The sequence below is a fragment of the Culex pipiens genome, chromosome 2, assembly GCF_016801865.2.
Source record: "Culex pipiens pallens isolate TS chromosome 2, TS_CPP_V2, whole genome shotgun sequence".
In the NCBI taxonomy this organism is placed as follows: domain Eukaryota; kingdom Metazoa; phylum Arthropoda; class Insecta; order Diptera; family Culicidae; genus Culex; species Culex pipiens.
The window spans coordinates 56,112,930-56,129,775 of record NC_068938.1 but is presented as its reverse complement, the minus strand read 5'-3'; the positions used below and the strand labels follow the sequence as shown (position 1 = coordinate 56,129,775).

Here is a 16,846-nt window from a genome sequence, read left to right as displayed (position 1 = left end):
AATTCGATAGTTGGTTTTTAATAATTATTGATATACCCCCTACAAAAATCGTTCCGGCACTTAGAAAATTTACGGGATCCGTATCACGACAAGATTTTCGGTAGAAATTATTTGATTTTTTGGACTTACCAAAATTTTGGCTTTTAGCCAGTAAAATTTCGGAAAAATCGTCGAAATTACAGGAAATTTTTGTCCGATTTTTACAAAAACATCAGTTTGTTCCTAAAATAATGTCCCTAACAAAACGTCTTCATTGAAATTTTGAAATTCGAAAGTTGGTTTTTAATAATTATTGATATACCCCCTACAAAAATCGTTCCGGCACTTAGAAAATTTACGGGATCCGTATCACGACAAGATTTTCGGTAGAAATTATTTGATTTTTTGGACTTACCAAAATTTTGGCTTTTAGCCAGTAAAATTTCGGAAAAATCGTCGAAATTACAGGAAATTTTTGTCCGATTTTTACAAAAACATCAGTTTGTTCCTAAAATAATGTCCCTAACAAAACGTCTTCATTGAAATTTTGAAATTCGAAAGTTGGTTTTTAATAATTATTGATATACCCCCTACAAAAATCGTTCCGGCACTTAGAAAATTTACGGGATCCGTATCACGACAAGATTTTCGGTAGAAATTATTTGATTTTTTGGACTTAGCAAAATTTTGGCTTTTAGCCAGTAAAATTTCGGAAAAATCGTCGAAATTACAGGAAATTTTCGTCCGATTTTTACAAAAACATCAGTTTGTTCCTAAAATAATGTCCCAAACAAAACGTCTTCATTGAAATTTTGAAATTCGAAAGTTGGTTTTTAATAATTATTGATATACCCCCTACAAAAATCGTTCCGGCACTTAGAAAATTTACGGGATCCGTATCACGACAAGATTTTCGGTAGAAATTATTTGATTTTTTGGACTTACCAAAATTTTGGCTTTTAGCCAGTAAAATTTCGGAAAAATCGTCGAAATTACAGGAAATTTTTGTCCGATTTTTACAAAAACATCAGTTTGTTCCTAAAATAATGTCCCAAACAAAACGTCTTCATTGAAATTTTGAAATTCGAAAGTTGGTTTTTAATAATTATTGATATACCCCCTACAAAAATCGTTCCGGCACTTAGAAAATTTACGGGATCCGTATCACGACAAGATTTTCGGTAGAAATTATTTGATTTTTTGGACTTACCAAAATTTTGGCTTTTAGCTAGTAAAATTTCGGAAAAATCGTCGAAATTACAGGAAATTTTTGTCCGATTTTTACAAAAACATCAGTTTGTTCCTAAAATAATGTCCCAAACAAAACGTCTTCATTGAAATTTTGAAATTCGATAGTTGGTTTTTAATAATTATTGATATACCCCCTACAAAAATCGTTCCGGCACTTAGAAAATTTACGGGATCCGTATCACGACAAGATTTTCGGTAGAATTTATTTGATTTTTTGGACTTAGCAAAATTTTGGCTTTTAGCCAGTAAAATTTCGGAAAAATCGTCGAAATTACAGGAAATTTTCGTCCGATTTTTACAAAAACATCAGTTTGTTCCTAAAATAATGTCCCAAACAAAACGTCTTCATTGAAATTTTGAAATTCGAAAGTTGGTTTTTAATAATTATTGATATACCCCCTACAAAAATCGTTCCGGCACTTAGAAAATTTACGGGATCCGTATCACGACAAGATTTTCGGTAGAATTTATTTGATTTTTTGGACTTAGCAAAATTTTGGCTTTTAGCCAGTAAAATTTCGGAAAAATCGTCGAAATTACAGGAAATTTTTGTCCGATTTTTACAAAAACATCAGTTTGTTCCTAAAATAATGTCCCAAACAAAACGTCTTCATTGAAATTTTGAAATTCGATAGTTGGTTTTTAATAATTATTGATATACCCCCTACAAAAATCGTTCCGGCACTTAGAAAATTTACGGGATCCGTATCACGACAAGATTTTCGGTAGAAATTATTTGATTTTTCGGACTTAGCAAAATTTTGGCTTTTAGCCAGTAAAATTTCGGAAAAATCGTCGAAATTACAGGAAATTTTCGTCCGATTTTTACAAAAACATCAGTTTGTTCCTAAAATAATGTCCCTAACAAAACGTCTTCATTGAAATTTTGAAATTCGAAAGTTGGTTTTTAATAATTATTGATATACCCCCTACAAAAATCGTTCCGGCACTTAGAAAATTTACGGGATCCGTATCACGACAAGATTTTCGGTAGAAATTATTTGATTTTTTGGACTTACCAAAATTTTGGCTTTTAGCCAGTAAAATTTCGGAAAAATCGTCGAAATTACAGGAAATTTTTGTCCGATTTTTACAAAAACATCAGTTTGTTCCTAAAATAATGTCCCTAACAAAACGTCTTCATTGAAATTTTGAAATTCGAAAGTTGGTTTTTAATAATTATTGATATACCCCCTACAAAAATCGTTCCAGCACTTAGAAAATTAACGGGATCAGTATCACGATAAGATTTTTGGTAGATTTTTTTTTATATTTTCAGGACTTTGCGAAATTTTTGCTCTCAGCCAGTTGAATATTTTTCAACATTTTGAAAAATTATTTTGATAAGAAACATTACCAGGCTTTTTGGAATTTTACTGTGGATTTTTGGACTTATGCAATTTTAGGAATATTTTCATAAACTTTTATTTTTAATTTAAAAAAATGGAATATAGAGACTTTGGATTTTTCGTGATTTGGAAAATTATTATGACATTTTGGCAATTCAACGCTTTCTCCACAATTTTTTAATGAGTTTTTAAAGTAAAATAATGTTTCAACTTTGAAAAATCTTGTTTTGATGTAAGTGCGTATATTCCTGCAATATTACTCATATTTGTGAAGAGGAAGAAGGGGGGGGGGGGGGTCTGAATTGTGGCGGGGTGCATTAAAAACCAATAAAATTATTTTTGGGATCAAAATCTACTTTATGAACTTGATATGATTTTTGGAAGATTTCAGTTGTTTGCTACTATAAACTCAACTTGATGTGGCATTGTTGGTCAAATAAACTCAACAAGATTTTTCGCAGATACGCCTCGAACAATTTATGTTCGTGGCCATGTTCGGTTATCTCTTAACCATACCCTGGGGTGAACTTGACTTGTTCGTGTTTTTACGAACATGGGTAGATTTTTCCAAGATGCAACTTTCTGCCCCCCGGGCAGAAAGTTACATCTTCCTGCAAACTTGTCATGTTCGCAAAAACACAAACATGTCAAGTACCTGTTAACTTCCAGTTAAGAGTTAATCAAACATAAACGCGAACATAATTTACTCTACGCATATCAAAAAATTATCAACTTAAGTTCGTGTTGGAAACTTCAAATTATCATGCTATGGTGCGGAAAAATATCATCCATAAACATAAAATTATCCCGACCAGTTCATTTTTTTTCCTGGAAAAATATGGGGCGAAAAATATCATACAAAAACATAAAAGTATCATAACAAGTTGTGATGTTTCCAGATATTTTTTTTCTGTAATAATTTTGTTGCTTTAGAAAGCGTAATACACAGTAAGAAGATATAAGTTTCATATAGACTGTTTTTCAATTGTATTTTAATAAAACAATATAATGTGATGTGATTTTCTAGTAAAATTTATTTTCATTAAATAAGCCTGAAATTAAAAAACTATAGCAAACAATCTGCTGCAAGACTAAACATAATGACAATCTTAATTTTTTTTTAAATATTTGTATACAGTCATCCCTCATATTAGGAACAGTTTACAGATCGACCAATATTCAAAAAATCATAGAAAATCGATAATTGAACATAATGATTCGCTTTTACCTTCATTTGACAGCTGTTTTTGCGATCTTTCGAATGCTGTATCGAACAACTGCAAATTTTATCGTTTTATATCAAGTTTTTGAAGAAAAACTTCGACCCTTGAAATCTACAAATTCGGAACACTTTTTTCTAACGATGTAAACAATCTTTTTTATCGCTCCAGGGGTACATATTTTTATAAAAATAATGACTTCACATTCGGAAACCAGTAAAACTCATGCTTAGTAATGTTTTATGAATGGTCTGCTAACTTTTTTTTGTGAAAATATCAGTTAAATTCAGGTGTTCCACAATTGTGGGAGGCACAATAACATCCCACAATTATGGAACAGGCAATTTGGAAGCAGCGATTTGCTGCTCTGAATAAAATAGTCTCGAAATGCAGTTTTTTTTTGTTTTAAAAGTACTGCTTATATTAATGAAATAGCAAAAGAATGTCCAAATAAAGGTCCTAAAAATACAGAAAAGATGCATTTGGCATGCTTTTGACAAATTATCACAAAAGTGTTCCGAATATGTGGAATGACTGTATCATTTGCCGTATAATTCGAATTAATTCAAAGTTTAGTGTGAATAAGTAAGGCTGGTAAAAATTTTATTTAAAGTTTTTGTCACTCCTCCCTTCGAAGTTTGCCCGAAAAATCGGGGGGCAACAAAAAATTACATCCAAAATTGCATACTACTAACAATATTAAAACAAATCAAACTTTTTGTAAAGCCAAGTCAAAGAAAAAGCTACGAAAATCTGTACATAGCAAAAGAATGTCCAAATAAAGGTCCTAAAAATACAGAAAAGATGCATTTGGCATGCTTTTGACAAATTATCACAAAAGTGTTCTGAATATGTGGAATGACTGTATCATTTGCCGTATAATTCGAATTAATTCAAAGTTTAGTGTGAATAAGTAAGGCTGGTAAAAATTTTATTTAAAGTTTTTGTCACTCCTCCCTTCGAAGTTTGCCCGAAAAATCAGGGGGCAACAAAAAATTACATCCAAAATTGCATACAACTAACAATATTAAAACAAATCAAACTTTTTGTAAAGCCAAGTCAAAGAAAAAGCTACGAAAATCTGTACAATTGAACTAAACAAATCAATAATGCACTAATTTATTTGCATTGGCCGCTGAAAATTTTCCTGAAATTCTAGCAAACCTATTTGAAAGTGTAGAAATTTGTAAATATTGTCAAGGCGGAAGCGTTACAACTGGGCAACGTGGCTCGGTCTTATACAAACATTTAAATTTATAAAATTCCCAAACAAAAAAAAAAATAAACAAAAATATGGTCTTTAAAGGAAAGAATCAAAAAAATATATGCAATCCTTATCAATAAATAATTTATTTTCAGAATTTTATATCAATCTGTCAAAAGTCAATAATGTGTATTCAAAATCAGCATAAATAACAAAATGAAAAACTGAACTTTGCTAAACAAACATTGAAATGTTTGAAAGAATTTGTAAACTGAAGTGATAGGTTCACTTTGAAATAATAATTCTCGTACATACCTTGTTAATCCTCATCCAATCCATCCAGAGAGCATATGATTGCAGCACAATCCATTTTTGCAGCTGATTGGTCAAAGTAAACAAAATTCTAGAAGCCGAATGTCCAGAAAATGCCCGTTAGTAGATCTGTAAGAGAAAATAAAACACAAAGCATCAATTCTCAAACAAAATTTATGGAATAATTAAAAATTCAATAGTAAACAAAGAAAAAGAAAACAAGCAATACTTATCTGAGTTTTAAAAAATCGTCGAAAAATATTTGTCGGTTGACTAGTAGAACCAACATCTGTAGCCACTTCAGGTGGACTCATCTTCCTCCGTGAAACTGCTTGCGAGCCACACAATTTAATCATCTCCTCCGGAATCACAAGAGGAAGGTTCAGAAACGTAAACAATCACACGCACACTCGCGAAAACACACGGACCAAATACGGTTCCTCCACAAATCGCGATTCTGATGACGCGACGACAAAAACCAAAACAAATCGAAACTGCTGTTTTCCTCCACCGAGAACTGTCAAATTCGCCAAAATCATTCCGACGTTGATCCGCGTCTTGATAGCATCTGCTGGAGGAGGAGGAGGATGACCAGCGACATGCAGGCAGGAGGATTTCGATTCTGCGAACTGCGGCTTTGTCATGCACGCGCTAACGTAACTTTTTCTTCTCCAACGAGTCACCAAAACATCAACTTTCACATAAATAACAACATTTCGCAAATCACACATAAAACGACACCAACGAACGCACATTCTCACGGCCAAAATACGCACTTACAACCCGCGGCGATTCGCGGACTGTTGTTAATCAGTGGAAAACTACTGCACCAAAAACGTAAACAAACCCTTGTCCCTTGTCCTGGCGAATCCGCCAAAATCCTTTCCTCGTTAATCCACAGCAGCATCTTGGGCAAGAGAATTACTTTTCTGGTGCAGCGGCTTGGCCGAAACTTTCCTTGCACCCGTCAACACGGAGCGAAACTTTTTCTTCGCCCCCCAGCCACAAAAACACAAACAATCACTTAAACACAACATATCACGGCTCCCGAACGCCACGGAACGGACGAACACACACTCCCTCGGCCACAGAACGTACTCACAACCCGCGGCGATTCGCGGACTACAATTTATCCGTGGAAAACTACTGCGCGAAAACGTAAACAAACCAGCCCGCCACGAACGCAAAAGCTGTCTGTCTGCCGATTGCCGATTCCTGTCACGACATGTCTCGCGCGTTGCGTGCGAGCAGTGAACGAAAGAAGAGAGAAAAGAGAGAGTGAGCGAGCGCGTGGGCTCATTTTTGCGCTTTGCGATGAAATTTTATATGCGGTAAAATACTTTTTAATGTGATTAGTTTAACTAGTGTATTTAAAGTAAATTAAAGTGGAAAAAAAGTCAATAAAAATGTCCATTAACAAAACTGCCATTTTAGCTAAGTCCCGCTTGAAAAAAAATTAACCTTGTAAATCATCTCATAATCCCGGGTTTTCAAAAATATTCTAAGTGTAGGAAAAGTGAAATTTTGTCGAGGAGTGAAAATTTTGCTAAGTCCAGCAAAAACAAGATAAAACTAGAAAATATCATCTCATGATAAAGAGGTCGAAATTTTTTCTAAGTCCCAAAATAATTTGGCTTTCGAAATTCTGCTAAGTCCAGCAAAAACAAGATAAAACAAAATAATATCATCTCATGATAAAGATTTCGAAATTTTTTCTAAGTCCCAAAATAATATGGCTTTCGAAATTTTGCTAAGTCCAGTGAAAACATGATAAAACAAAATAATATCATCTCATGATAAAGAGGTCAATTTTTTTTTCTAAGTCCCAAAATAATTCGGCTTTCGATTTTTTTCTAAGTCCGGTAATATCATGAGAAAATGGAAATTTATCAACTGATGATAAAAGGTCTACAAACATAGAAAGGAACATAGATTTCGGCGCGCATTTTAAGAGTTTTTGGAACAAATATCAAACATGCCATGATATCAAAAACAACTCAAGTTATTTTTTTGTTCGTCCCATGATGCGACTTTCTGCCCGGGCCGGCCCGGGCAGAAAGTCGCCCGGGCAGAAAGTCGCATCATGGGACGAACAAAAAAATAACATGAGTTGTTTTTGATATCATGGCATGTTTGATATTTGTTCCAAAAACTCTTAAAATGCGCGCCAAAATCTATGTTCCTTTCTATGTTTGTAGACCTTTTATCATCAGTTGTTAAATTTTCATTTTCTCATGATATTACCGGACTTAGAAAAAAATCGAAAACCGAATTATTTTGGGACTTAGAAAAAAAATTGACCTCTTTATCATGAGATGATGTTATTTTGTTTTATCATGCTTTCACTGGACTTAGCAAAATTTCGAAAGCCAAATTATTTTAGGACTTAGAAAAAAATTCGAAATCTTTATCATGAGATGATATTATTTTGTTTTATCTTGTTTTTGCTGGACTTAGCAGAATTTCGAAAGCCAAATTATTTTGGGACTTAGAAAAAATTTCGACCTCTTTATCATGAGATGATATTTTCTAGTTTTATCTTGTTTTTGTTGGACTTAGTAAAATTTTCACTCCTTGACAAAATTTCACTTTTCCTACACTTAGAATATTTTTTAAAACCCTGGATTATGAGATGATTTATAAAGTTATTTTTTTTCAAGCGGGATTTAGCTAAAATGATAGTTTTGTTAATGGACATTTTTATTGATTTTTTTTTCACTTTAATTTACTTTAAATGCACTAGTTAAACTAATCACATTAAAAAGTATTTTACCGCATATACAATTTCATCGCAAAGCGCAAAAATGAGCCCACGCGCTCGCTCACTCTCTCTTTTCTCTCTTCTTTCGTTCACTGCTCGCACGCAACGCGCGAGACATGTCGTGACAGGAATCGGCAATCGGCAGACAGACAGCTTTTGCGTTCGTGGCGGGTTGGTTTGTGTACGTTTTCGCGCAGTAGTTTTCCGCGGATGAATTATAGTCCGCGAATCGCCGCGGGTTGTGAGTACGTTCTGTGGCCGAGGGAGTGTGTGTTCGTTCGTTCCGTGGCATTTGGGAGCCGTGATATGTTGTGGTTAAGTGATTGTTTGTGTTTTTGTGGCGGGGGGCTGCTGTGGATTAACGAGGAAAGGATTTTGGCGGATTCGCCAGGACAAGGACTAGGGTTTGTTTACGTTTTTGGTGCAGTAGTTTTCCACAGATTAACAACAGCCCGCGAATCGCCGCTGGTTGTAAGTGCGTATTTTGGCCGTGGGAATGTGCGTTCGTTGGTGTCGTTTTATGTGAGAGTTGCGAAATGTTGTAATTTATGTGAAAGTTGATGTTTCTGTGGCTCTGTGGAGAAGTTATGTTAGCGAAATCCTCCTGCTTACATGCCGCTGGTCATCGTTCCTCCTCCTCCTCCTCCTGCCGATGCTGTTAAGACGTGGATCAACGCCGGAATGATTTTGGCGAATTTGACAGTTTTCGGTGGAGGAAAACAGCAGTGTCGATTTGTTTTGGTTTTTGTCGTCGCGTCATCAGAATCGCGATTTGTGGGGAAACCGTATTTGATCCGTGTGTTTTCGCGAGTGTGCGTGTGATTGTTTACGTTTCTGCGTTCATGGTGGTGATTGGGGACTGGACGTGAAACTGTGACATTGTTTCTATCGTTTTGGAGTGTCAGCGATAGAAGGATGAACCTTCCTCTTGTGATTCCGGAGGAGGTGATTCAATTGAGTGGCTCGAAAGCAGTTTCACGGAGGAGGATGAGTCCACCTGAAACCCGACGAATATTTTCCGACGATTTTTTAAACTCAGATAAGTATTGATTGTTTTCTTTTTCTTTGTTTACTATAGAATTTTTAATTATTCCATAAATTTTGTTTGAGAATTGATGCTTTGTGTTTTATTTTCTCTTACAGATCTACTAACGGGCATTTTCTGGACATTCGGCTTCTAGTATTTTGTTTAGTTTGACCAATCAGCTGCAAAAATGGATTGTGCTGCAATCATATGCTCTCTGGATGCATTTGAAGAGGATTAACAAGGTATGTACGAGAATTATTATTTCAAAGTGAACCTATCACTTCAGTTAAGAAATTCTTTCAAACATTTCAATGTTTGTTTAGCAAAGTTCAGTTTTTCATTCTGTTATTTATGCTGATTTTGAATACACATAATTGACTTTTGACAGATTGATATAAAATTCTTAAAATAAATTATTTATTGATAAGGATTGCATATATTTTTTAGTTTCTTTCCTTTAAAGACCATATTTTTGTTTATTTTTTGTTGTTTGGGAATTTTATAAATTTAAATGTTTGTATAAGACCGAGCCACGTTGCCCAGTTGTAACGCTTCCGCCTTGACAATATTTACAAATTTCTACACTTTCAAATAGGTTTGCTAGAATTTCAGGAAAATTTTCAGCGGCCAATGCAAATAAATTAGTGCATTATTGATTTGTTTAGTTCAATTGTACAGATTTTCGAAGCTTTTTCTTTGACTTGGCTTTACAAAAAGTTTGATTGTTTAATTTGTAGTATGCAATTTTGGATGTAATTTTTTATTGCCTCCTGATTTTTCGGGCCTACTTTGAAGGGGGAGTGACAAAAACTTTAAATAAAATTTGTACCAGCCTTACTTATTCACACTAAACTTTGAATTAATTCGAATTATACGGCAAATGATACAGTCATCCCACATATTCGGAACACCCACAAATTCGGAACACTTTTGTGATAATTTGTCAAAAGCATGCCAAATGCATCTTTTCTGTGTACCCTACTATTTTTAGGACCTTTATTTGGACATTCTTTTGCTATTTCATTAATATAAGTAGTACTTTTAAAACAAAAAACTGCATTTCGAGACTATTTTATTCAGAGCAGCAAATCGCTGCTTCCAAATTGCCTGTTCCATAATTGTGGGATGTTATTGTGCCTCCCACAATTGTGGAACACCTGAATTTAACTGATATTTTCACAAAAAAAAGTTAGCAGACCATTCATAAAACATTACTAAGCATGAGTTTTACTGGTTTCAGAATGTGAAGTCATTATTTTTATAAAAATATGTACCCCTGGAGCGATAAAAAAGATTGTTTACATCGTTAGAAAAAAGTGTTCCGAATTTGTAGATTTCAAGGGTCGAAGTTTTTCTTCAAAAACTTGATATAAAACGATAAAATTTGCAGTTGTTCGATACAGCATTCGAAAGATCGCAAAAACAGCTTTCAAATGAAGGTAAAAGCGAATCATTATGTTCAATTATCGATTTTCTATGATTTTTTGAATATTGGCCGATCTGTAAACTGTTCCTAATATGAGGGATGACTGTATACAAATATTTTAAAAAATTTAGATTGTCATTATGTTTAGTCTTCCAGCAGATTGTTTGCTATAGTTTTTAATTTTAGGCTTATTTAATAAAAATAAATTTTACTAGAAAATCACATTATATCATTAAATTAATTTGTTTTATTAAAATACAATTGAAAAACAGTCTATATGAAACTTATATCTTCTTACTGTGTATTACGCTTTCTAAAGCAACCAAATTATTACAGAAAAAAAATATCTGGAAACATCACAACTTGTTATGATACTTTTATGTTTTTGTATGATATTTTTCGCCCCATATTTTTCCAGGAAAAAAATGAACTGGTCGGGATAATTTTATGTTTATGGATGATATTTTTCCGCACCATAGCATGATAATTTGAAGTTTCCAACACGAACTTAAGTTGATAATTTTTTGATATGCGTAGAGTAAATTATGTTCGCGTTTATGTTTGATTAACTCTTAACTGGAAGTTAACAGGTACTTGACATGTTTGTGTTTTTGCGAACATGACAAGTTTTCAGGAAGATGTAACTTTCTGCCCGGGCGCATCATGGGACGAACAAAAAAATAACTTGAGTTGTTTTTGATATCATGGCATGTTTGATATTTGTTCCAAAAACTCTTAAAATGCGCGCCGAAATCTATGTTCCTTTCTATGTTTGTAGACCTTTTATCATCAGTTGATAAATTTTCATTTTCTCATGATATTACCGGACTTAGAAAAAAATCGAAAGCCGAATTATTTTGGGACTTAGAAAAAAAATTGACCTCTTTATCATGAGATGATATAATTTTGTTTTATCATGTCTTTGCTGGACTTAGAAAAATTTCAAAAGCCAAATTATTTTGGGACTTAGAAAAAATTTCGAAATCTTTATCATGGGATGATATTATTTTGTTTTATCTTGATTTTGCTGAACTTAGCAGAATTTCGAAAGCCAAATTATTTTGGGACTTAGAAAAAATTTCGACCTCTTTATCATGAGATGATATTTTCTAGTTTTATCTTGTTTTTGTTGGACTTAGCAAAATTTTCACTCCTCGACAAAATTTCACTTTTCCGACACTTAGAATATTTTTGAAAACCCTGGATTATGAGATGATTCATAAAGTTAATTTTTTTTCAAGCGGGACTTAGCTAAAATGGCAGTTTTGTTAATGGATATTTTTATTGATTTTTTTTTCACTTTAATTTACTTTAAATACACTAGTTAAACTAATCACATTAAAAAGTATTTTACCGCATATACAATATCATCGCAAAGCGCAAAAATTAGCCCACGCGCTCGCTCACTCTCTCTTTTCTCTCTTCTTTCGTTCACTGCTCGCACGCAACGCGCGAGACATGCCGTGACAGGAATCGGCAATCGGCAGACAGACAGCTTTTGCGTTCGTGGCGGGCTGGTTTGTTTACGTTTTCGCGCAGTAGTTTTCCACGGATAAATTGTAGTCCGCGAATCGCCGCGGGTTGTGAGTACGTTCTGTGGCCGAGGGAGTGTGTGTTCGTCCGTTCCGTGGCGTTCGGGAGCCGTGATATGTTGTGTTTAAGTGATTGTTTGTGTTTTTGTGGCTGGGGGGTGAAGAGAAAGTTTGACGGGTGCAAGGAAAGTTTCGGCCAAGCCGCTGCACCAGAAAAGTAATTCTCTTGCCCAAGATGCTGCTGTGGATTAACGAGGAAAGGATTTTGGCGGATTCGCCAGGACAAGGGACAAGGGTTTGTTTACGTTTTTGGTGCAGTAGTTTTCCACTGAATAACAACAGCCCGCGAATCGGCGCGGGTTGTAAGTGCGTATTTTGGCCGTGGGAATGTGCGTTCGTTGGTGTCGTTTTATGTGAGAGTTGCGAAATGTTGTTATTTATGTGAAAGTTGATGTTTTTGTGGCTCGTTGGAGAAGAAAAAGTTACGTTAGCGGGTGCATTACAAAGCCGCAGTTCGCAGAATCGAAATCCTCCTGCCTGCATGTCGCTGGTCATCATTCCTCCTCCTCCTCCAGCAGGTGCTATCAAGACGCGGATCAACGTCGGAATGATTTTGACGAATTTGACAGTTCTCGGTGGAGGAAAACAGCAGTTTCGATTTGTTTTGGTTTTTTGTCGTCGCGTCATCAGAATCGCGATTTGTGGAGGAACCGTATTTGGTCCGTGTGTTTTCGCGAGTGCGCGTGTGATTGTTTATGTTTCTGAACCTTCCTCTTGTGATTCCGGAGGAGATGATTAAATTGTGTGGCTCGCAAGCAGTTTCACGGAGGAAGATGAGTCCACCTGAAGTGGCTACAGATGTTGGTTCTACTAGTCAACCGACAAATATTTTTCGACGATTTTTAAAACTCAGATAAGTATTGCTTGTTTTCTTTTTCTTTGTTTACTATTGAATTTTTAATTATTCCATAAATTTTGTTTGAGAATTGATGCTTTGTGTTTTATTTTCTCTTACAGATCTACCAACGGTCATTTTCTGGACATTCGGCTTCTAGAATTTTGTTTACTTTGACCAATCAGCTGCAAAAATGGATTGGGCTGCAATCATATGCTCTCTGGATGCATTTGAAGAGGATTAACAAGGTATGTACGAGAATTATTATTTCAAAGTGAACCTATCACTTCAGTTTAGAAATTCTTTCAAACATTTCAATGTTTGTTTAGCAAAGTTCAGTTTTTCATACTGTTATTTATGCTGATTTTGAATACACATTATTGACTTTTGACAGATTGATATAAAAGTCTGAAAATAAATTATTTATTGATAAGGATTGCATATATTTTTTAGATTCTTTCCTTTAAAGACCATATTTTTGTTTATTTTTTTTTTGTTTGAGAATTTTATAAATTTAAATGTTTGTATAAGACCGAGCCACGTTGCCCAGTTGTAACGCTTCCGCCTTGACAATATTTACAAATTTCTACACTTTCAAATAGGTTTGCTAGAATTTCAGGAAAATTTTCAGCGGCCAATGCAAATAAATTAGTGCATTATTGATTTGTTTAGTTCAATTGTACAGATTTTCGAAGCTTTTTCTTTGACTTGGCTTTACAAAAAGATTGATTTGTTTTAATATTGTTAGTAGTATGCAATTTTGGATGTAATTTTTTATTGCCCCCTGATTTTTCGGGCAAACTTCGAAGGGAGGAGTGACAAAAACTTGAAATAAATTTTTTACCAGCCTTACTTATTCACACTAAACTTTGAATTAATTCGAATTATACGGCAAATGATACAGTCATCCCACATATTCGGAACACCCACAAATTCGGAACACTTTTGTGATAATTTGTCAAAAGCATGCCAAATGCATCTTTTCTGTGTACCCTACTATTTTTAGGACCATTATTTGGACATTCCTTTGCTATTTCATTAATATAATTAATGTAATATATGTAATATATAGTACTTTTAAAACAAAAAACTGCATTTCGAGACTATTTTATTCAGAGCAGCAAAATGCTGCTTCCAAATTGCCTGTTCCATAATTGTGGGATGTTATTGTGCCTCCCACAATTGTGGAACACCTGAATTTAACTGATATTTTCACAAAAAAAAGTTAGCAGACCATTCATAAAACATTACTAAGCATGAGTTTTTATTGGTTTCAGAATGTGAAGTCATTATTTTTTTTTTTAAATATGTACCCCTGGAGCGATGAAAAAGATTGTTTACATCGTTAGAAAAAAGTGTTCCGAATTTGTAGATTTCAAGGGTCAAAGTTTTTCTTCAAAAACTTGATATAAAACGATAAAATTTGCAGTTGTTCGATACAGCATTCGAAAGATCGCAAAAACAGCTTTCAAATGAAGGTAAAAGCGAATCATTATGTTCAATTATCGATTTTCTATGATTTTTTTTAATATTGGCCGATCTGTGAACTGTTCCTAATATGAGGGATGACTGTATACAAATATTTTTAAAAATTTAGATTGTCATTATGTTTAGTCTTCCAGCAGATTGTTTGCTATAGTTTTTAATTTTAGGCTTATTTAATAAAAATAAATTTTACTAGAAAATCACATTATATCATTAAATTAATTTGTTTTATTAAAATACAATTGAAAAACAGTCTATATGAAACTTATATCTTCTTACTGTGTATTACGCTTTCTAAAGCAACCAAATTATTACAGAAAAAAAATATCTGGAAACATCACAACTTGTTATGATACTTTTATGTTTTTGTATGATATTTTTCGCCCCATATTTTTCCAGGAAAAAATGAACTGGTCGGGATAATTTTATGTTTATGGATGATATTTTTCCGCACCATAGCATGATAATTTGAAGTTTCCAACACGAACTTAAGTTGATAATTTTTTGATATGCGTAGAGTAAATTATGTTCGCGTTTATGTTTGATTAACTCTTAACTGGAAGTTAACAGGTACTTGACATGTTTGTGTTTTTGCGAACATGACAAGTTTTCAGGAAGATGTAACTTTCTGCCCGGGCCGGGATTCCACAAGATAAATCTAGACTTAAACTGCCCATGATCGCATAAATGTCCCATATGCATTTTCATCACTTTTGAGTTATTGATGCAGTTTGGTTCAACATCGTATAATACATCTCAAGCATATTTTTTTTTTGCAGAATAAACCTGTATTATAAATTTATAAAAGTAATGCAAATAGTAAGCTTTTTATTTATATTTTATCAAGTTTTTAACTTGGCTTACAATTTTTTAAGCTCGTTTTGCATCATTAGTTCGTTTATGAAAATCTAAAGCATCAACACTTCCCGTGCTCCGAATCCTTGTTCCTTTCCGGTGAATTGTGGAGATGGGAGCGGCTGCCAATGGATGGCTTTCATGGTGCTGCCTGTTCTGTTCTGATAGAGTTGGGTTTAACTCTCTTCAATCAATTTCTTAGCCATCAGTAATGGACAATCATCACATATACATGACGAAATCCAGTTTGCAACCCGCTAAGACCACCATCTCCTTGCGAATGCGAATGCAAATTAGTTCGTTTGTAGAAATCTTAATATTCATAATCTTGATGGAGATGGGCCTAAAATGCTATCAAAATATGCAAAAATCAATTTGCTGAAAAGATTTTTTCTTATCGATCAACTGTTCTCGACAAAACTGTAGAAGTAAGGAAAAAATAGCTGCATTCAAAAAATATCAATTTATTATTTCAAATTCATTCAAATCAATCTAATCTAATCTAATCAGACCCTAGCGCAGCCAATCTTTCGAAGGGATCCTGGAGAGTGCCTTAGGTTAGATGACGCCTAGCACTCTTCTTGTCATTTATTAACATTTGCAGTGCGCCATTGCATTGAAATGCATTGAGACATCACAAGCGTTAAAGCGGCCAGGCCTACTGCGTAAAGCCGTATCGCAGAGATGACTCGTAATTGGGTTGAGTTTGAGCACTGAGTGTTCGAACAACAACACAATTCTGAATCGACAGGGGAGGAAGAAGCGTGGGGACACACCACCATACGCTCCGTGATTTGTTTGTATTCGTTGGGAGCACCATGCTAAGAAGTTTTGGTACTCCGGGACCCTCTGGGATGGGACATTGTATTTCCACGAATGCCCTGGACACTATTTGCCGTGGTTATAGCGCCACAACTCGCTCTCTGTAACAGTATTCTTAATTCCAATCCACGCTCACCAAGTCGTCATGGCCTAGCGGTTAGCATTTTTGCTTACCAATCCAAAGACGGGGGTTTGAACCCCGCCTAGAGCGACTATGATTTTTCGTTCAATTTCAAATTTTATGTGTTCTTAACTTTCTCGTTGGGAGCAGATGGGCATCGAACCCAGATCCATTCGCTTACAAAGCGAACACCGTAACCAGTCAGCCACAGCCGCTCCCTATTTCAAATTCATTCAAATCAAAGATGCATAAATTCCTACTTTTTAGCAAATCTTGCTTAACTTTTCAAAAGTTCCTATGTACATAGGAAACCCATGGCGTCTTAGTTGTATTGAAAAAGTGGTTAAGGAATCAACTTTTCTTATTTTTACCAATTTTGATTTTAATTTCTTGCTAATTCCCAATTACTTTTTGTTATTTTTTATGTTTTGGGGACTTAATAAGGTATCTTTTCAACGTCAGAGCTTGGGATGTTGCAAAATTTTGTATCAAAGCTATGATTTTTGAATAAACAGAATTGTGAAAAATATCAAAATTATGGTCATAAAAAGTTATAAATTTATTTAAATACCAAAATCAAATTTTCATTAAAAAATACCATGAACCA

The 16,846-nt window shown here is 34.3% G+C and overlaps 1 protein-coding gene across 2 annotated transcripts in view; it reads left to right on the top strand.

The window, feature by feature from the left end:
• Window positions 1–16,846, top strand: part of LOC120430358 (kin of IRRE-like protein 3) — a 450,977-nt gene that overhangs the window by 56,956 nt on the left and 377,175 nt on the right. The window lies entirely within an intron of this gene.